Source organism: Peromyscus eremicus, chromosome X (genome assembly GCF_949786415.1).
Source record: "Peromyscus eremicus chromosome X, PerEre_H2_v1, whole genome shotgun sequence".
Lineage (NCBI taxonomy): Eukaryota > Metazoa > Chordata > Mammalia > Rodentia > Cricetidae > Peromyscus > Peromyscus eremicus.
In genome coordinates, this window is record NC_081439.1 from 31210839 (window position 1) to 31232231 (window position 21393).

The window sequence follows — 21393 nt, forward strand, 5'->3', positions numbered from 1 at the left end:
GAATGCTGAGATTAAAGGCATGCACCACCACTGCCTGGCTTAATAAAAGATCTCTTAAAACAGAGGTTTTGGCTTTTAGCTGCACATTGACATTACCTGCGATTAATAAAAAGCAAAGCAACTATACTCATGCCTTATGCTGAAATTTTGGTATAATTGGTCTAGGTGAAGTTTAGGAGTATTTTCTGTTTCATAAAAATTCTCTCATGTGATGCAAACATGCAGTTAGACCAAGAACCACTGCGCTGAACAAAAACAATGTTCAGGAGGTGCCAAGGACACAATGACTTGAAATACAGAGTCTATCTTCTGCCTCTCCTGCCCTTCTAACCCCCACATTGTGCTGTCCTGTATTTGATATTATTGCTGTATTTGGTATTATTACGAGTGGCTCAAAATGAATGGGGAATGGGGGAGACAGAAAAATAAAATTAGCTGAATATTGAATAAATGTCCACATTATACCTGAAAGCTTTGGAATTGGATTTGGCATGCTGATTATGGCCTGAGGGTGATCTGGGTTTTTTCCCCCTGATTCAAAGCAACAATTTTTTAAAATAAGCATTTGATTTATAGGCTCTGCCAGATGAATGAACAACTGTGCCTAAAAGAGAACATATGGCTAGGCTTTGGTTTTCTGTTAACCTCACTGGGGAGAAATCCAATAGGCAAGATGACTCTTATTCATGGTCTCTATTGTCCTGATTTGCAGTGGGAATTTAATTTCTGATTTGATTTTGGATAAGCTTTTCAGGAAAACAATGACAGTGATCAATGTTTGTTAAGAATGGGTTGGCAGGGAGTCCCAGGATGGGACTATACCGAGGATCAGCTATAAGGATCATCCCTGAGTGAGCCAAGGGGACTTATTTCAATGAATAGAAATAGAAATAAACATTGTAACACAATGCAAGTACCCCCAGTTTTATCCTCATCAAAGAGGAAAAATATTTGTGGCACATCAGGAAACTACAATAGACACACACACACACACACAGAGAGAGAGAGAGAGAGAGAGAGAGAGAGAGAGAGAGAGAGAGAGAGAGAGAGAGAGAGAGAGAGAGAATCTGTATCAAATATGCAACCAGACAAAAATCATTAACTTCCATGCTTATTTTTCATTTGTTTTATTAAAATACCATTTTAAAGACAATTGGTAGTTGATGATATGGAGCAGTGGGTAGAACTGGACTTAGAAATCATTCTTGAATAAGGACCTCAGGTCACAAGGTGTTCTGATACACTCTTCACTGGGTTGTTGGTAGTGCTGAATGAGATAGAAGAATATAGAGCAGATGCCCAAGGCAGTTAATTCACTAGACTTTTTAGAGAAAATTGTCAGTTAGACTTAAGATAATTTGGATTTTTAAAAATTCCTTCTGAATGAACTCGATATTTTATTGTTTTTAAAATCATGGATCTATGTTCTAAGTGCTTTTTTTTTTCCGGAGCTGAGGACCGAACCCAGGGCCTTAGTGCTTGCTAGGCAAGCACTCTATCACTGAGCTAAATCCCCAACCCATATGTTCTAAGTGCTTTTTAAAAACAGTTTCACATTTTGGGGTTGGAGAGATAGCTCAAAGGTTAAGAGAATGTGCTCTAGCAGAGGCTCCAACATTGTTTCCCAGCACCCACAGCAGATGGCTCACAACTGCCTGTAATGGCAATTCCAGGGGATCCAGTGCCCTCTTCTGGACTCCACAGGCACCTGCACATATGTGCACACCCACACATACACACATACACATGCACGTAAGTAAAAGTAAAATAAATATTCTGTTTTCAGATTTTGTTTGATACTTATTCTAAGGTGGAAATATTTTACTTCTAAAATTGTGAGTTTATGCCATATAAAACAAATTTTTGAGTAAAACTACTCCCTTCCATATTTTTCTGTGACACGCATAACTCTATTTTTCTTTTATTAATATTTTAGCACACAAAATAAATCATAGATATTTTTATTTTATGTGTTTGGGTGTTTGCTTGCATGTATGACTGTGCACCACATGCATGCCTGGTACCCACAGAGGCCAGAAGAGGGTGATGAACACCCTGGGACTAGAGTTAGAAATAATTGTGAGCTGCCAAGTAGTTTCTTGGAATTGAACTGAGATCCTCTGGCTCTAGGGCCTTTAATCACAAAAAAATGCATACTCTTAAAATGGACTAATGGGCTTAAGAGTCACATACATTTACTTCATTATTTTAACTTGGCCTTGTAGTGAGTTTTCAGCCCCATTGATTCTGGTTGCTATATAAGGAGATCCTCCATTGTCTGGATGGTTTAAGAGCATAATTCACTGGTGAGTACCTCTAATCTTTCCTTTATTGGCTATAGGGATCATGCCAAGTATTAATGCTGCATTTTGTTTCGTTGTTGTGGGTTCAAAACCAGTTCTGTACTTCCCACTACTGAAGGCAGATTTTGGTAGACTTTGAAAAACTTGTTTTACTTGAGTCTCTACATGCTTCATGGCCTGTAAAACATAGCAACCTGCAAATCCTGCCTTTACTCCATGGCCTTGCACAGCATACTCATTCCAACCTGAGCCCACTGCCCTCACATGCCAGTTGATTACATACATTTTTATTTCAACCAAAAATAAGAGGAGTTTTTAACCAGAAAAAAATATTTATTTCTGTTCCTTTCATATATCATTTCATATATCATATTGTCCAGGAAAGAGTCTTGCATGTGTATGTGAAATAGCATAGTACTACACACATGGCTTAAAGGCTAAGCACCACTGGAGGAACTAACCAACCATTGGATTTCTCGCAGAATGATTCTCTCAGAATCATACTTCCTGATTTACTTTAATTCCTGAAAATCAGAAATGTCATTACCAGAAAGTAAGAAAGTTGTAAAAAAAAAAAAAAATCATTTTATTTAATATTATGGTTTTAGGAATGGGGTATATTTTACAAAATTTAAAAAAAAAAAACTGGAGCTGGGGGAAATGGTTCAGCAGTGAAGAGCACTGGCTGCTTCTCTAGAGAATCCCAGTTTTGACTTCCAGCATCCACATGATGGCTCAGAACCATGTGTAACTCCAGTTCCAGTGGATCTGTCGCCCTCTTCTGGCCTCTGTGAGCATTGCATTGCATGCATGTGGTACACAGACATAAAATTATTTTATAATTTTAAAATAAATAAATACATAAACTAGGGAGAAAATATCACTTAGGGTCTTTGACACATATGAATGTGTCAACAGCAAAAAAAATACCATTATGAATTTGTCTGTTACCAAGAAACTATTTTTTTAATTTTATTTTTTATTTTATGTATTTTTTTTTTAAGTTTTTTTCGAGACAGGGTTTCTCCATGTAGTTTTGGTGCCTGTCCTGGATCTTGCTCTGTAGACCGGCTGGCCTCGAACTCATAGAGATCCGCCTGCCTCTGCCTCCCGAGTGCTGGGATTAAAGGGGTGTGCCACCACCGCTGCGCCAAACTTTAATATGCTTCCTAGGTTTCTACTTGACGCTTCTTTTATGGCTGTTTTTCATTCTTTCCACATTGCTCATAGGATTGCTTCTGCTTTTAAAATTTTATTAACATTACCAAATCCAGTATCCACTGATTTATAAGAGGAGCTTATACCTCATATCTCAGTCAGCAAGCATTTAGGTAAAATGTACATGCAAATGCTTTGCTCAAATCTATATGTATATATCCTGTGGACACTCGGGTACTTCATATGATATATTTTACATATTTTAATAACAATCAGATAAAACTACCCAAAAGAATCTCTTAATCTCACCAAAGGTAAAATCATGCAATATTTATTTACCTACACCTTATGTAAGCATTACTCTACAGGCGTACTGTCCAGTAAAAATAAGATAGAAGTCACACATGTTAATTTTCAATTTCTACTAGCCAAATTAAAAATAAAAATCATTCATCAAAGTTACTTTTTTTTAGATTTATTTATTTATTATGTATACAGCATGTATGACTGCAGGCCAGAAGAGGGCACCAGATCTCATTATAGATGGCTGTAGCCACCATGTGGTTGCTGGGAATTGAACTCAGGACCTCTGGAAGAGCAGTCAGTGCTCTTAACCTCTGAGCCATCTCTCCAGCCCCCCAAAGTTACTTTTTAATATTATACTATATTGTGCATTTAAGATATTTAAAATAGCTTGTGCATAAATATAAAGATTATCAATATTTTGCATCTTTCATATTAAGCTGTGACACTCTGGTACATTTTACACTTGTACATTGCAATTCATAAACAACATTTTCATCAGAAATAATTTTATTTGTATTTAAATTTCACAATATTTATGGTTTTTTATACTGAAGGTCTTTTTTATATAATTAAAAATTACCAATAACTGAGTGAAGAATCCATTTTTAAGGTTGTTTTGATATAATATTTTGAGCACCCCAGGCATTTAATCCAGTGATTGGTATAGCCTAATAATTAAAAATAAGATTTCTAGGTCCAGAAAGGCTTAGGCTCAAGACCCAGACCACTTATTATGTGGCTTAATGTGTCTTAAAATAATCTCCTTGCTTCTAAAATGAATCCAATGGTATAAATGATGGAAAAGCCTTAGATCTGTGCCTGACACATACCAGAGCTCAAAGATGTTACCTTAAAAACTGAAGAGCTGTTTAAGTGAATTGACCTGCAGAGGGATTGTAGCTGAGTTTGAGAGGAAACTGGAGTCTGGCATGGCTCCCAGACCACCCATCACAGCTGGAATGTGTGATGTGCTATTTGAGGGATTTTTTTTCAACCCCCATGTGGGCCTCAGAGGAAAGAAATGTGGAAGTTCTCTCTTACTGGGAAATGAGGCGAGCCATAGAAGAAAGAAAGAAAGAAAGAAAGAAAGAAAGAAAGAAAGAAAGAAAGAAAGAAAGAAAGAAAGAAAGAAAGAAAGAAAGGGTGATCATTTAAGGGAGGTCAGTTCAGTTGCTGCTCTAGATAAAGGCAACATACTATGTGGGGGCTGATGTGTGGTGCTGGGCCCATACAGAAGTATTGATTTGTTCTTTCCAGGAAGAAATACACATTATTTATTTTTAATAGGCTTTCTGGTTCTGGAAGGTAACTCCTGTGACTTTGAAATAACTCACTTGTGTGGTTTGGGTATTGTCCACTTTGGCAGGATGGTGTTCTGTTTTGATTAAGTAGGTACACAAGGGAGTTCTGTTCTTAGGACCATGATTAATGGAGGAAATTTTCTTAGTCCTTCTCTCACTATTCCAGCAGTCTCCCTAGAGATTATTATGACTAATAACTTGTTTTGTGGTGATGTTGTCTCCCATCAGGTAAAATGTGGCTTTCTACACAAAGGTTTCAAAAGTTTCCAGTCCAGAATCACTCTACCTGGTACTTATTTACCAGCTTTCCAGACATTTCTGCAGCACTGTATGATTTTGTCCTCGTGACAATTACCCACTGAGGTAACATACTAACCTCCTTCTTAGCTAAGAACATTGGTGGTCTGAATGAGAATGGCCCCCATAGGCGCATATATTTGAATAGTTGGTCCCTAGTTGGTGAACTGTTTTGGGAAGGATAAGAAGGTGTGGCCTTGCTGGAGGGGGTATATCACTGGGGGAGGGCTCTGAGGTTTCAAAAGCCCACATCGTTCTCAGTCTCTCTCTCCCTCCGGATCCAACTTTCAGATAAGATGTGAGCTCTCAGCTACTGCTCCAGCACTGTACCTGCCTGCCAGCTGCCATGCTTCCTGCCATGATGACCATGGATTCACCCTCTGAAGCTATAAGCAAGCCCTCAGTTAAATGTTTCCTTCATAAGAGTTACCTTGGTCATGGTGTCTCTTCACAGCAATAGAACACTAGCTAAGACAAAAAAAACAAGGGATAGGTGTAAAGTGGGTAAAGAGGATAACCAGCCATCGCAAAGAGGGGGAGCTGCACAAGCAACTGGAATCTAACTAATTGATTAATTCATTTAGTAAATGCATAGCAGATGGTACTTTTTCCAGTAAGAAAACTAAGAAAAGCACCGGGCGGTGGTGGCGCACGCCTTTAATCCCAGCACTTGGGAGGCGGAGGCAGGCGGATCTCTGTGAGTTCGAGGCCAGCCTGGTCTCCAAAGCGAGTTCCAAGAAAGGCACAAAACTACTCAGAGAAACCCTGTCTTGAAAAACCAAAAAAAAAAAAAAAAAGAAAACTAAGAAAAAATAGATTTATTGAAACATTAAAAATTTAAATCAGATTCTTAAGAACATTTCTTCAAGATATACTGTCACACATGCCACTTTTTGGAGTAGGGATTCCAAAAGTTGTACTAAAATAAATGTAACTCATTTCTATATTTATGAATTTATTCATTGTTTCTGCAAACATATATTAATATCTCTTAAATGCAAGACATACGAGAGAAATGGAAAGTGGAAGAAAAAAATGTTCCCTTAACAAGTTTCCCATTTACAAGAGGAAAATTGGAGAGTCACAGACAAGAGAGAATATAGAAGTGCCATTGAGTTTTCAGCTGTGGAAGCATCAAGCAATCCAGGAGGAGCTTCACAAAGGTGCCCAGGAACCTTAAGGAAGTTTGATTGCGTCGATAGAGAGCATGCCCAGGCCCATCAGAGATATGAACTGACATTAAAAGACCAACACACATCTGGGCGTGGGAGACATGGCTTAGGGTGAGGGGTGCTTGCTGCTTTTACAGAAGACCTAGGTTTGGTTCTCAGCACCAGGAAATCGGATACAATTTTCTTGTCTCCATGGATTTTTTTCACACATGTGGCACACATAAAATAATTCAAGCAAACACACATACAGATGGATAGATAGACAGACACATAGATGGACAGATAGATACATCTATCTTGAAAGCACACACAGCCAAAACCTGAGAGCAGTGGAATTTCTCACCAAGTCTAAGTGGCCACATTTGCACCTACTTCAATTTTTTTCTTTTCATGTTTTCTTGTTTTCTTAACTTGTTGTGCAAGTTAAGGCAAGCACTCTAGCTTGCTAAGTCTTGGGACTAATCTCTGTCCCCTGTACTGAGGTTCACTTTAGAATAGTTGAAGAAAAGGGTTCCCTGAAGATCATGACCTAAATGATCTCATTATGTTGAATTCTCCTCCTTAGTTTAAGTATTTCGCCAATTCAAAGCAGCATCAGGAGAAATTCTGGATAGTACACAGTGGTGTAGCTCTTGCTAGTAAGGATAGGCAGGAAAGAAAGCCGTTTGTAATTATATACGGATGTTATTTTTAGTATAAATTAGTTCAAGTGAAGCTCACTGATTAGGCTGGGCTGGGCTTCACCACTTCTGGTCCCAGAGAGAACTGGCCTACATTAGAAAGTTCCTTTGAAAAATGTCTGAGCATATGCAGGCATTGCACTCAGGTATACAAACCCACACTCACACACAGGTACACATAATCAATAATGAAATAAAATATTTTAAAAGAAAACAAATAATAAATCAATAAGGTCATCCTTTATTAAAAAAAAAAAACAGCAGCTGAGGTTTCCAAGTAAGCATGTTTTGTGCCATCCTGGATTTGAATAGCTTTGTTTGGTGAACCCGAAAGGGAGTGGTTGTGCGATTTTGAGCTTAGAGATCCCTTACGCTGCATGAGTCCTATGGAGCTGTTCCTCTGGCTAGTATCACTACATGACCTTTACTATCACGGCCTCTGCTCAAATGATAAACCCAAAGATGTGGTGTAAAGTCTTCCCAGCAGGGTTTGTGTCTGGAGGATTAGGATGCCACCTGGTTTGTGACCTCATGGAATTACTGATCTCAGTGGCCCAGAATGGCCTCTGAAATTATTTTTAAGCCAAGTAGTTGAGAATTAGTCATCACCTAGAATTTAAGATGTGTGTTTCTTGGCTTCATAACAGAAAAGTTTGCTCAAGGCTCATGCAGTATATTTCCCATCAGGCACAATGTGTAACAAAACTGTGACACTTTGTAATTGTTGTTCATACTGTCATGTAGGAACACAGACCATCTTGGGCTGCTCATTTTGGCCTCCAAAAGGAAATTGCTTCAGAGATTCTTTGACACAAGCAGGTGTGGTCTGACCTTATCTGAATACTCCCTTACATATCAGGATCCATCCTGGGTTTTCTCCCTCGATGAGTAAGAAAGAGGGCTGAAGAGATGGCTCAGTGGTTGAGAGCACTGGCTGCTCTTTCAGAGGACTCGTGTTCAATTCCCAGCAACCACATGGCAGTTTACAACTGTCTGTAACTCCAGTTCCAGGGGATCTGACACCTTCACACCAATGCACATAAAATAAAATTATTCTGCTTGTGAGTGTTCTACCCACATTTAAAAAAAAAAAAAGAAAAAAAGAAAGATACATGATTCTCTCCAGCTTAGGAAAAAAAAATACCCAAAAGACCAAGACTTTTTAGTTGATGGTCCTCACTGATTTTTTTTCTGGCCTCTTGGCTCCTGTGGACTCCAGTACTTCCTACATGATCATGTCTTGGCCAAGAGCTTAGTCCTCCTGCTATATCCTGAAGACTCGCTGCTGTTGCCTTCCTGGGTGTTTAGTCTCCCCGACTCATTGTCTCTAAAGCACCTCAATTCTCTCTATAAAGAAAGAGCTCTCCAGCATAGGGAACAGCTTCTCAAAACCAGCTCAAGTGCCAGGGACAGATCCTGATCTCACTGCTAGGAGCTCCACAAACAGACCAAGCTACCCAACTGTCATGGGGAGGAGCTCAGTCCTGCCATGCTGTGTGCATGCCCATGGGAGGCCTGCCCCTTTCTGAATAGAGACAGAGGAGGAGTGGATAGGGGGGTAGATGGGAGGTGGATGAAGGGACCAGAAGGAGAGGAGGGAGGGGAAACTGTGGTCGATATGTAAAATAAATGAAAAAATTAATTAAAAATAAAAACAAGAGTTCTCCAGGCTCCTAAAGGTCTTATCTTCACTGTGGGCCTGCTTAACTCACAGCACCTTAATTAAAGAAAAACTCCATGGTCATCTTTTCCAACCTTCTCTTCTCCTTGTATTTATATCTGATACTTCTCTGGACACTTGCCTTAATTCTGTAGATGTGTATGTGTGTCCTTTATTACCAACCCCTATCTTCTGTGTTGATACCAATACTATGTCTGTATGCAAAGGCCACATCATCCAACAGCTTTATTCTTGAGTATTTAAACAAAAGAATGAAAGCAGGTACCCAAAATGACCTATGTAACTCATGTTCATTGTGGTACTATTTAGAACAGCCCAAAGGTGTAATCAAGCCAAATGTCCAACAAAATATGCTCCCATACAATGGAACGTAAGTTTGCCATTACAAGAAATGGCACTCTGATACATGTTACAATATGGATGAAACTTAAAGACCTTATGCTAACTAAAATAAGCCAAACACAAAAGGACAAAAAAGTAGTATGATTTTATTCAGGTAAAATATTTAGAACAGGCAAATTCAGAGAAGTAAAAAGCAGAACAGAAGTGCCAGAAGCTAAGGCAGGGAGAGAAGCTATTTAGTGTGTAGAGGGTTTAAGATGGGAAAGTCTGGGGTCTAGATAGTGGTGATTGGCAGTCAGCATTGTGGATGCAGTGAATGCCACTGAATTGTACATTTATAAACTGTTAAAGTGATAGCCATTGTGATGCATGTTTGAAGAAATCTCCATTGCCAGAGCCACATGAGTCACTGTGGATAGGCTTCTTGCTTTCAGTGCCTTCTGCTCACTTTGTCTCCAGTATATCTGTGCACAGAGAAGGCCCCTAGAAGTGCTCAGATATGAAAACAGATGAACGTATCTAAGGAGAGGACCAACTACCTGTTAAAGAGTTTCTCGGGTTATACAGAGTCTATGCAGTTGTGCTGTGGCCCTGCAGAGGGGCAGACGTACTTACCAGGTGTCTTAGTTTCTTTTTCTTTTGCCATGATAAGCTGATCAAAAGCAACGTAAGGGAGAAAGGGTTTACTTCAGCTCACAATTCCGGGTTATAGTCTATCATAGCAGGGAAGTTAGGGTGGCAGGTCTTGAAGCAGCAGAGAGAGAGAGAGAGAGAGAGAGAGAGAGAGAGAGAGAGAGAGAGAGAGACTAAATGCATGCTTACACTCAGTTTTGTTTTGTTTTTTATCTTTTAAGACAGGATTTCTCTGTGTAGCTCTGGCTGTCCTGGAACTTGCTTTGTAGACCAGGCTGGCCTCGAACTCACAGAGATCTGTAACTGAAGGTTTCCTGTGTCCACCTGGCTCCTGCAGCTGCTCAGACCTAAGTAAACACACAGAGACTATTACTTATAAACTGTATGGCCGTGACAGGTTTCTTGCTATCTAGTTCTTATATCTTAAATTAACCCATTTCTATTAATCTATAAGTTGCCACATGGCTTGTGGCTTACCAGTACTTTACATCTTGCTTCTCATGGTGGCAGCTGGCAGCATCTCCTGACTCAGCCTTCCACTTCCCAGAATTCTCCTCTCTGCTTATCCTGCCTATACTATACTTCCTGCCTGGCTACTGGCCAATCAGTGTTTTATTTATCAATCAATCAGAGCAATACATTCACAGCAAACAGAAAGACATCCCCAACAGAGATCCACCTGCCTCTGCCTCCTGAGTGCTGGGATAAAAGGTGTGCACCACCATGCCCTGCTCTCATTTCTTTTTTTATACAGCCCAGGATGGACCAAAACCCAGAAAATGGTACCACCCACTTTTAGGTTGGTTCTTCCCACATCAATTAATGTAAACCAATCCCCCACAGACATACCCACAGGCCAACCTCAGCTTGATAATCTCTTGTTGAAACTCCTTTCCCATGTGATTCTAGATTGCATTAAGTGGACAACTGAAACTACTCATCACCCCCAGGGAAGGAGTCAAGGTCTGTGTTTCTGAGAACAGCAGAGAGGAGGAACAACAAACTGAAAAGATACAATTCTCACTTGACACAAAGTGGGACCACTAGCTCCCGCCTTTGCAACACCCCAATTCCTCACGCTTCTTTCTAGGAGCAGCACAGCTATAATAATTGCAACTCTAAACAGCCGTCTGGACATGGCACTGTCACTTCTCCAAGAGTACAGCGTCTGGTATTTGTCTAGGAGACAAGCAGATTTTTCAGAATCAAACATTTGATTCACACAGAGAGCATGGTTCACAGCTAGCCAGGGTGAATGTTTGGTGCTTTTATTCTTCTTTCTTTGACTTCTCTCTAGTATGTTAGAAAATCCTGAGGGTAGGGAGATGTGATTTTTCTTAACTAAAATTGTCTCCAGTAAATCTTCATTATATTCTACAAACTTCCAAGTTTAAAAGCACAATGAACACGTTATAAAAATGACCTTCAATGATGATTTATGATATAATCTATAACCTTATGTTTAGTGAGCTTAAAATCACTTCCCACTGAAATAAATAATAGTGCCAGGCAGTGGTCAATACTCCATCCTGAACATAGATAATAAAAGTACATAAATAACAGTAGCAGCCTACTTTGGCTTGCTTGTGTGTGATGTGGAGCTAGTACCAAAATCTTCTGACTCTTATAATCCAGAACTCCTTTCCCAGACAATTTTGTGAACAGATTCCATGTGGGGATAAAGATCAGATTTCTTGGCCAGGCTCAAAGTGACAACTTAGCTGTATGAGAACGTCTGACAAGTGAGAGATAAAGTGCTCAGAACAAGATGTTCAGAACTAAGAGTTCATTTAGGACCTGTTTTAGTTACTGTTCAATTGCTGTGAAGAGGCACCATGACCAAGGTAACTTATAAAAGAAAGCATTTAATTGGAGGCTTGCTTACAGTTTCAGAGGGTGAATCCATTATCATCATGGCAGGAAGCATGGCAGCAGACAGGCAGGCATGGTGCTGGAGCAGTAGCTAAGAGCTTACCTTTTATCTGAAACTTAGAGGCAGAGACACTGGACTTGGTATGGACTTTTGAAACCTCAAACCACACCCCCAGTGATATACTTCCTCTAATGAGGCCATACCTCATAATCCTTCCCAAAACAGTCCCAAATATATGCACCTATGAGAGCCATTCCCATTCAAACAACCAGAGTCTTTTTATAGGCTGTATGTCTTCCCACCAGCATGGGCACAGCTACAAGCTGTGCTGGGATGTCACCTTAGCTGAAGCTTTATTGTGGAGGTACAAATTAGACAAAACAGGTGGGCCTAGGACCAAAGGAGGTGTCTTTGCCATCAGTGGCCACTTGTTGAAACCAAAATAACCAAAATGTCCAAAATAATATGAATATCTTGGATCTGGAAAGACATCCACATGGAATGGGGTACAAGTATGTGACCAGAACCCAGTGCCAAGTGCTGGCAAGATTCTGAATTATAGTGGGTAAGGTATATAGTAAGGCTCAATTAGTAGCTCAGAACAGTTACCTCCAGCACTGTGGAGAGAGAAATGCAAGACTTGGGAAGGCTACAAAAATAAGGGTCTGGTTTGGGAGACACAATAACAATTTCAGTATAGGAACTAGCCACAAGGTTGAGACTTTGGATATCTTTTGGGAATGCTTCTTGCTATAGCAGAGAAACAACTAACAATGGTTAAACTCCAGAGATAAGCAGACCTATGTTGTTATTTGGTTTTGCTCTTTGCTCTTTTGGGGGCCCACCACCCAGCTCCCAAATAAATACATGGAGGCTTATTATTACTTATAAATGCCCAGCCTTAGTTTGGCTTGTTTCTTGGCAGCTTTTCCTAACTTTAAATTATCCTATCTACCTTTCACCTCTGGGCTTTTTCCTTTCCTTACTACTGTATATCTTACTTTCACTCTTACTCCATGGCTGGCTGGGTGGTTGGGTGGCTGTGTGGTTGTGTGGCTGGCCCCTAGCATCCTTCTCTCCTTGTTCTCTTGCTCTTTCTACTCCCTGCCCCCAGATTTTTCTATTTATTCTCTCTGCCTGCCAGCCCTACCTATCCTTTCTCCTGCCTTGCTTTTGGTCATTCATCTCTTGATTAGACCATCAGGTGTTTTAGACAAGCACAGCTTCACAGAGTTAAACAAATGCAACATAAAAGAATGCAGCACATCTTTACATCATTAAACAAATGTTCCACAGTATAAATAAATGTAACACATCTTAAAACAATATTCTACAATAGACCTAGGATTTTAGTTTTCAGTGTTTGTCTATGTAGCCTTTATTCAACTGGAACTGGTACTGTGGCTAAAGCTGGCCTCATATTTGTTACAATTTTTCTTTCCTCACTCTCCTCAACTCTAGGATCATGGGCATGAGCCAACATGACTGGCTTCAATCTTAGGATTATGTCTCTCTGCTTCTCTGTCTCTATGTCTCTGTCTCTCTTCCTCTGTGTGTATGTTCATGTGTATGCATGTGGAGACCAGATATCAACCTTGGGTTTCATTCTTTGTCTTACACATTGTAGACTGTCACTGGGGCTCACTGACTAGTCTAAGTTGGGTGGTCAGCAAGCTCCAGAGATGTTACAAGCACACACCATCATGTCTTGATTTTTGTATAGATCCTGGGAATCAATGTCCAGTCCTAATGGTTGTGTAGCAAGCATTTTACCAAGTGAGCCATCTCCCAAGCCCCAATACTACATTTCTTTGAGCAGCTCAGCAATGTCATTGAAATTTCAGGGTTTTTTTTCCATCATTACCTTCTACTATTCTTCAATATATTGTCTGGTTGATGGCGTGAATCCGAGAGAATGGAGCATAAAAATGAGGCAGACTAAAGTCGCATGCAATAGTCAACTTTATTCAGCACATCAGATAATTTATACTCTGAGAGTTAGGAAGAATCACCCGAGTAAAGTATACAACCACAAGGACAAGCCACACATGGCAAAAAAAAAAAAAACCACACATTTTCTCATAGAGGCATATGAATAACAACACCTGAAGTAAACTCACTCCTATCAGCTACACATGGGAGGAACACAAAAACACATTCCAAGAACAATTCTGTTTTTTGAAGAAACTAGAGTCACAGACTCTTGTTTTCTTGGAGTTTTCTCACAAGCACTCGGAATTCCCCTCACATGACTCCTTTCTTGGATCATGTTGTGACATCTATCTCACCCCTTTTTAGTTTTTGATTGCAGGATATGCAAAGTGGTTTTGATTTGAGATGTTATAGATAAATCTAGTTGTCATTTGATGAGTATCCTATAAGCAAGCACATTATATTAGAACAGTGAAAGCATTGTGTGTAATACTCTGCCACCAAAAAGCACCAAGCATAGAGATACAAACTATGTCCTGTACTATTAGTTACATTATATTGATCAGAAAAATCTAGAGACTAGCTTGAAAAGAGACCCAAATGATTAGTAGTTCTAGTATCTTGTAGAACATAAGCCCATATTTGCCTTTAATAGGAATACAAGTGTTATGATGGCCTATGCAAATAGGAAGTGATTCAAATACCAAGGAAAAATTAAATGCAGTCCCTTCTTCAGATGGATGAATGAATCTTTTATGGTCTCAAGGTCCAGTCAGAAACACAGAGTCATTAGTAAAATAACTTCTCCCTTGGTGCATAGAGCTGTAACTTGGCCCCAGGTGGGCAGACTTGACTTCTGGTGATATGATTGATATCTCCTTTTGCCGTTTAGCTGGAGGGAGGTTTGCTATCTTTCTGGTGACTTCCACAGTGTCCTTGATGGTCCGGGGCTGGAGGAGACAAAGAGGAATCCATGATGTTTCAGTGAATCCATTTGCAATGACAGACACATACCCCTTCCAAATTTTCTTCTGGAGAAGTAAAAAGAGAGCAGATTAATGCATCAGCTTTCTTATTTCCTTCTACAATAAAACCAAGGAGACTAGAGTGTACATGGAGTATAAGTCAGTTGCTAGAAGTACTAAGCACAATCTGAAACAATATTTAGGGGGTTATGAATTAACCATAATAGATGAATCAAAACAGCCGGTCCCATCTGTTTGGCTAAGAAAAAAGAACCATTAATAGACTGATAATATTTGGGCCATGAACTACTCTATACCATTAGATGACCACCGATAAAATAAATATCTACCTGTGGAATGGGAGAGGATTGGGCCATTTTTATAATCAAAAATGCAGTTTGTATGAGAAAATCCCATAGTTTGCCAGCTGGAAAATGATTTCCTATCCTTCCATAATAATCTGAAAATGAAATTTGAAAATCCATAGTGTTCTGTAATGCTTTTAAAAACTGATTGTTAGGGCTGGAGAGATGGCTCAGCAGTTAAGAGCACTGACTGCTCTTCCAGGGGACTCAGGTTCAATTCCCAGGACTCACATGACAGCTCATAACTGTCTGTAACTTCAGTTCCAGGAGACCCCAGACATACATGAAGGCAAACACCAGTGCACATAAAATAAATAAATAAATTAAAAAATAAATAAATAAAAACTGATTGTTAGTTAAGGGTAATATAATACAGCAAGGATCAAGTGCTGTGGAATGTTCTGTATGTTAAATGTGTTGCTCTGTTTGGTTAATAAATAAAACACTGATTGGCCAGTAGCCAGGCAGGAAGTATAGGCAGAAAAAGTAGAGAGGAGAATGCTGGGAGGTGGAAGGCTGAGTCAGAGAGATGCTGCCAGCCGCTGCCATGAAAAGTGAGATGTAAGGTACTGGTAAGCCACAAGCCACATGGCAACTTATAGACTAATAGATATTGGTTAATTTAAGATATAAGAACTAGATAACAAGAAGCCTGCTGTGGCCATACAGTTTATAAGCAATATAAGTCTCTGTGTGTTTACTTGGTTGAGTCTAAGCGGCTGTGGGACTGGTGGGTGAGAGAGATTTGTCCTGACTGTGGGCCAGGCAGGACCAGGAAAATGCCAGCTACAAATGGCACCCAACGGGTTGTCAAGAGTTTCCACCTAAAACCTGAGAAAAAAAGATTCTAAAACGGAGTAAAAACAGCTTCCTAGTTGTCTCTCTCAAGTTAGAGGCAGCCTGCGGGTTTGAGCTACTCTATGGTGAGTTCATGACGTGCATGTGGGCTTGACCTATGCTACATTATACAGAGGTGTCTCCAAGCTGCACACTATGCTGGGTGTTGGATATAGTTTTTGCTAGTTAAAAAAAAAGAGGTTTCTGGGCTACATGCTGCTTTGATAAAAGCATAGACCCACTTGTTTCTAAGAGTTGATGGCTCCCAGAGCCAGCGGTAAATGTTGGGAAGCTGAGGTGGGCAGAGTCAGCAGCCACAGTACTGTTTCAGTCTTAGAATGCTGCAGTTTAAAGCAATAGGTTCACAATAAGACAGATTCAGATACAATAGTCTACGATGTGTATAAAATATATGTAGGCTTGAAAGAGACAAAAAAGGTGATATATACAGTTATATAAAGAAATACATAGTTTTAAAAAATAAAGTCTTTAAAGAGACAGTAAAATCAATATAAAAATAAGCCACATAAAGATGGATATTACACAGAGAATCTGGATTGTGTTGTCTTGGGGATTTTTAACTGCAGAAAAACATTTGATCATAAAAGCTGTTGAGTTAAGCCAATATGTATATTTTAAAGGTACCTTGACTTCAAAATTTGGATGTAAGGATATGTTGCTTTGGAAAGGAGGCTCTGCTTTTGTTTCCACAGAAAGCCAGAGGCTATGGATTTGTTCCAGATTAAGATCCATCAGGTTTGACCAGCCAAGACCCCCTGAAAGGTCTCCAATGACACCATGGCCCAGATAATCCAACATCCAGAATAGTTTCAAGGCAACTGGCTCAGATGATACACCCTCACGGACTACCCCATAATCCTAAAATTTTGTTTGTGTCCCCATAAGATACAGTGCCCCCCTCCAGCAGGAAGTAGTAAGAGAAGCTACGCCCAAATTCCCAAATATACCAAGCTGGCTTTGGAGATGGAATTGGCTAAACCCAAACATATTGCTAAAAAAAAAAAAGAAAAGAAATAAAAAAAAGGTTGAGAGATTCTTTTGTCCCATATCAGAAGAGCCCTCTGGTGTGGGACAGAGAAAAACCAATATTTCTATTTAAAACAGGTTGATTATAAATGCAATCTCTTTCTAAAGAAGAAAAGGGGATAGTTTAGATATGATAGGATGAAAGGGTAGATTATTGAATCTACTTTTAAAGAGCAACTTGTCTAAAATGTTTTACATTGCTATGAATTTTAGTTTATTGATACAAGTTTAAACTTAATTTTGTTATACTGTATATATATTTCTGCTCTTATTTGAGGTTTTATGTTTATGTAACTCATTTAGATTGTAATGGATAATTAAGAAATACAGATTAATAATTAGTCTTCTATGATAGACAAACTTGTAGCATGTTAGTTAAGTTTTCTAGGTATACATCGATATATTTCAGATAGATAGGTAATCTTTAAACACTTCAAAGACCTATAGAATATGGCATTTAAAATGTTTTAAAAATTTAGACTTTCTGGACAGTGAGACATGTCTGCTCCTGGCAGCACCAACTTACTTCAGAGAGGAGGATAGGCATCAAAGACACTCCATATGGAGTTTATCTTCACCTTGGCAAAAATAGCCATTTAGGCAAGAAACTTGCCTGGACTGCTTGAAAAAAAATGTATCAACTGGACACGCAGGACCCATAGGAAGGTGACCACTGAACTTTGCTTGGCAAAATGGTCCTTCAGTTTCCTGCTTCACAGAGAAAACTGCCAGACATTCTACAGGACACAGAGAAAAGTGACTGAGAGACTCTAGGCCTGTGGGCTGAAGACAGATGCCCCAACTTTACAGAGAAACTTTGGATGACTGTCCATGCTGCCAGCTGTCTCTGTCTACGCTTGCAAGACTCCCGAAAGTTGCTTGTGTCCTTCTCCTGTTTCTCAGGTAATATTATATCCTTCTGAGGTCTTTGATGTAGTTGAAGACTAGATAGTTATAATTTTCCTTAGTTATGATAAAAGATAAGTTAGATATGAAACCTTACACTCACAAATATAAGATAGATAGGATATCTTCTTTAATTTTGCCAAATACAAATAGACTAGTTATTATAAATAGACTAGATATTATAACTGTAATTCTTGCTTGATAATTGTTGTGTTATCTGTAATTTTACTATGTGAAAGTTAAAACCTTCCTTTTTAAAAAAAGAAAAGAAAAGGGGAAGTGCTGTGGGATGTTCTGTATGTTAAATGTGTTGCTCTGATTGGTTAATAAATAAAACACTGATTGGCCAGTAGCCAGGCAGGAAGTATAGGCGGGACAAGCAGAGAAGAGAATTCTGGGGACAGGAAGGCTTAGGCAGAGAGACAAAAGCAAGATGTAAGGTACCGATAAGCCACGAGCCATGTGGCAGCTTATAGACTAATAGATATGGGTTAATTTAAGATATAAGAACTAGATAACAAGAAGCCTGCTGCAGCCATACAGTTTATAAGCAATATAAGTTTCTGTGTGTTTACTTGGTTGGGTCTAAGCGGCTATGGGACTGGCGGGTGAGAGAGATTTGTCCTGACCATGGGTTAGGCAGGACCAGAAAAACACTAGCTACAATCAAGTCCATATAATTGTGGACATCAGTTCCTCCCTGATTTACTAATTGAACAAGAAGAGTAAGATAAGCACTTAGTATTTAATGGCCCTTGCAGGGTAAATAGATCCATTCCAAAGTTTCTCCTCTTGTGCTGTAATATCAATGGCAGACAATGTAAAAGGGAAAATATGTAAGTTTAAAGGCAGTGAAGGAGCCATACTGTACACAAATGCCTTTTAGTCTGCATTCAAATAGCTGTGGTTCTTTTCTTGCCTCTGAAAATAACATTCAAGGACTGTCCAGTGCAGCCCCTCCTTCTAGAGTTTTAAACAGGTTGGGTAGTGCCTGATTAGGTAAACATTTTGATTTTGCTGAAATTGCCCTGGAAGTACCAAGAGCAGTTCATGAGGCTGTGGAAAAATTGGGAACTGAATTCCATTTCTCTGGCCTGCCCTAGCTTGCCTAGGTTGTAAACTTAGCATTTTTTTATTTTTTTTTTAAACTTAGCATTTCTATAGGCTCTCCTAAATCCTCACCAGGAAGTGGAGAGGATTGAAGATTAGATTATCAAACTCCTCACCGCATGCTTCAGGGTCACTTGCAGTCAATGAAGGATCCATATCTAAAGGAGGGACCCAGGAAGGGAGCTCAGGCAAGTGTCACTGTCCCAGTTGTCAGTGGTGCTGTTTGGACTTTTGATTTTTCCTGAATGGGAAAAGAAATCTCATTTTGCCTCTTTTACCAATTGTAAGGTTTGATCATCCAGTTTATATTCACTCAATGAATTAGCCATCTCTTCCTCATGATTAAAATCCTCCTTATCGTCCTTAAGCATTTTAATAAGTCTGAATTAATGCCCAGGTGACCCAGAATTGAACAGGGTTCTTTCGCCCTGTCCATATTTCTTCATCTGAAGTTCCTTCTTCTAGAAACCAGCAATTATGGGGCTGGAGAGATGGCTCCATGGTTAAGAGCAGTGACTGCTCTTCCAGAGGACCTGGGTTTAATTCCTAGCACCAACATGGCAGCTCACAACTGTCTGTAACTCCAGTTCCAGGGGACCCTGACACCTCATATAGACATACATGCAGGCAAAACACCCATATACAAATAATAAAAATAATAAATAAATTTTAGAAACCAGTGATTATACTTGTGTTCCTCCTTTCTTAAAAAAAAAAAAAAAAAAAAAAAAAAAAAAAAAAAAAAAAAAAAAAAAAAAAAAGATACACAAGCTTGACAAAAGGCAAAACCCTCCCTGGTTTCTGCCCCATCATGCTCACTCACCTTTCTGTGAGGGCCCGCACTCTCTTATAGCGGACTTCAGGTCCCTGATTTGTGGTGCCACTTGTTTACCGCTCTCGTTGGCAGTGTGAACCTGGGAGAGCAGGGCCTAAAAATGAGGTGGACTAAAGTCTCATGCAATAGTTAACTTTATTCAGAGCATCAGGCAATTTATACTGTGGGGATTAAAAAGAATCACATGAGTGGAGTACACAATCACAACAATGAGCCGCATGTGGCAAAAACATGTTTCTCCATAGAGGCACATGAATAACTACAGCTGAAGAAAACTCGCTCCAATCCGCTACACCTGGGAAAGGCACGAAAACACATTCCAAGAACTGTTCTGTGTTCTGAAGAAACTGAGGTCACAAGACTCTTGTCTTATTCTCTTGGAGTTTTCTCACAAGCACTCAGAATTCTCCCACAACTCCATTCTTGGACTATGTTCTTGGGTATGTTGCTTAATAACAAATAGCTGTACCATTTCCTCATGCTAGTGTCCCCAAGTGCAGAAAACAGGGTATTACAGTTTGAATATGAAGTGTCTCCCACAGGCTCATGGTGTATACACACACACACACACACACACACACACACACACATATATATATACACACATATATATGTATATATATACATACACACACACACACATATATGGTGATTCTATTTAGGGGATAGCAGAACCTTTAATAGGTAGTACCTATCTGGAAAAAGTAGGTCACTGGGGACCAGTCTTTATGGATATAGTATCCCAGGAATCTTGTGCTTTTTCCCCTTTGTGCCATGTAAAAAGACTATGCCCCCCCACACTCTCATCATCATACCTTCTGCTCCATGACAAACTGAAATCACTCTGAAACTGTGAACCAAGTTAAACATTTCCTCCCCTAAGTCATTTCTGTCAAGTATGTTGTAATTAGAAAATTAACTAATACATAGAGAGAAGTACTTCTCAGAGAAATTCCCCTGATATTCCCTTGACAACAACTGTGTCATATAACTGCTTACAAGATCAAGTAGGATTTTTTTTTATTATTTTCCTAGTGTGAGGGAGACAACGGAAAAGAGGAATGATTAGTGGATAATGAGGTGAGGTGACAGCATCTGCCACAGCATGGAAGAGAGGCTGTATCTTGAAAGGAAACGCTGAGGCAGAGGGATTCCCCATCAACTATCCCAGACATGACAGCCAGACCAATTGAACCCCATTTCCCTGTGGGAATAGGGATCCTAATACCCTTGTTTGGATGCCTCAGTCTTGTATTGGACTAAGTGGTTGAAGAGGTCTTTACCATCACAAATGTTTATAGAAAATCCTCCATAACTGAATACTGCAGGCTCAAAGTACTGTTGTCATGCAAGAAGTATTAAGAAAGTCCATATTATGCCCTTCTGGAAGCCTCGCTGCAGCCACTAGTTAGGGCTTCACCCCTGAATCCATGTTAGGAACTTCCAGACTTGCCCTGGCCCTACTCAGGTGAGGGGTGGCATTACCATCGCAGGGCTTACCTATGCCCCTTCCACCCTCAGAGTTGTATAAAAGGCCAAGGTCACATAGTAGTTTCTGTAGTGGGCTTTTGAGCTATCCTGACAACTGGGTGTCCTGATAAAATGAGATGAGCCCTAGCCTCACAGGCAGAATTCCAAATCACAGTTGCA

At 39.7% G+C, this 21393-nt stretch overlaps 1 long non-coding RNA gene and 1 pseudogene across 1 annotated transcript; both read right to left on the reverse strand.

Annotated features, from left to right (window-relative positions):
- Window positions 1–2195: 2195 nt before the first annotated feature.
- LOC131899752 (mitochondrial import inner membrane translocase subunit TIM14-like) lies at window positions 2196–2477 on the reverse strand (annotated as a pseudogene).
- Window positions 2478–14295: 11818 nt separating this feature from the next.
- On the reverse strand, window positions 14296–20264 carry LOC131899633 (uncharacterized). Its single transcript, XR_009376108.1, has 3 exons — window positions 19732–20264; window positions 19025–19149; window positions 14296–14628 (listed from the first exon to the last, which is right to left on the reverse strand). It is a non-coding gene; the product is annotated as an uncharacterized LOC131899633 (long non-coding RNA).
- Between the last annotated feature and the right edge of the window lie 1129 nt (window positions 20265–21393).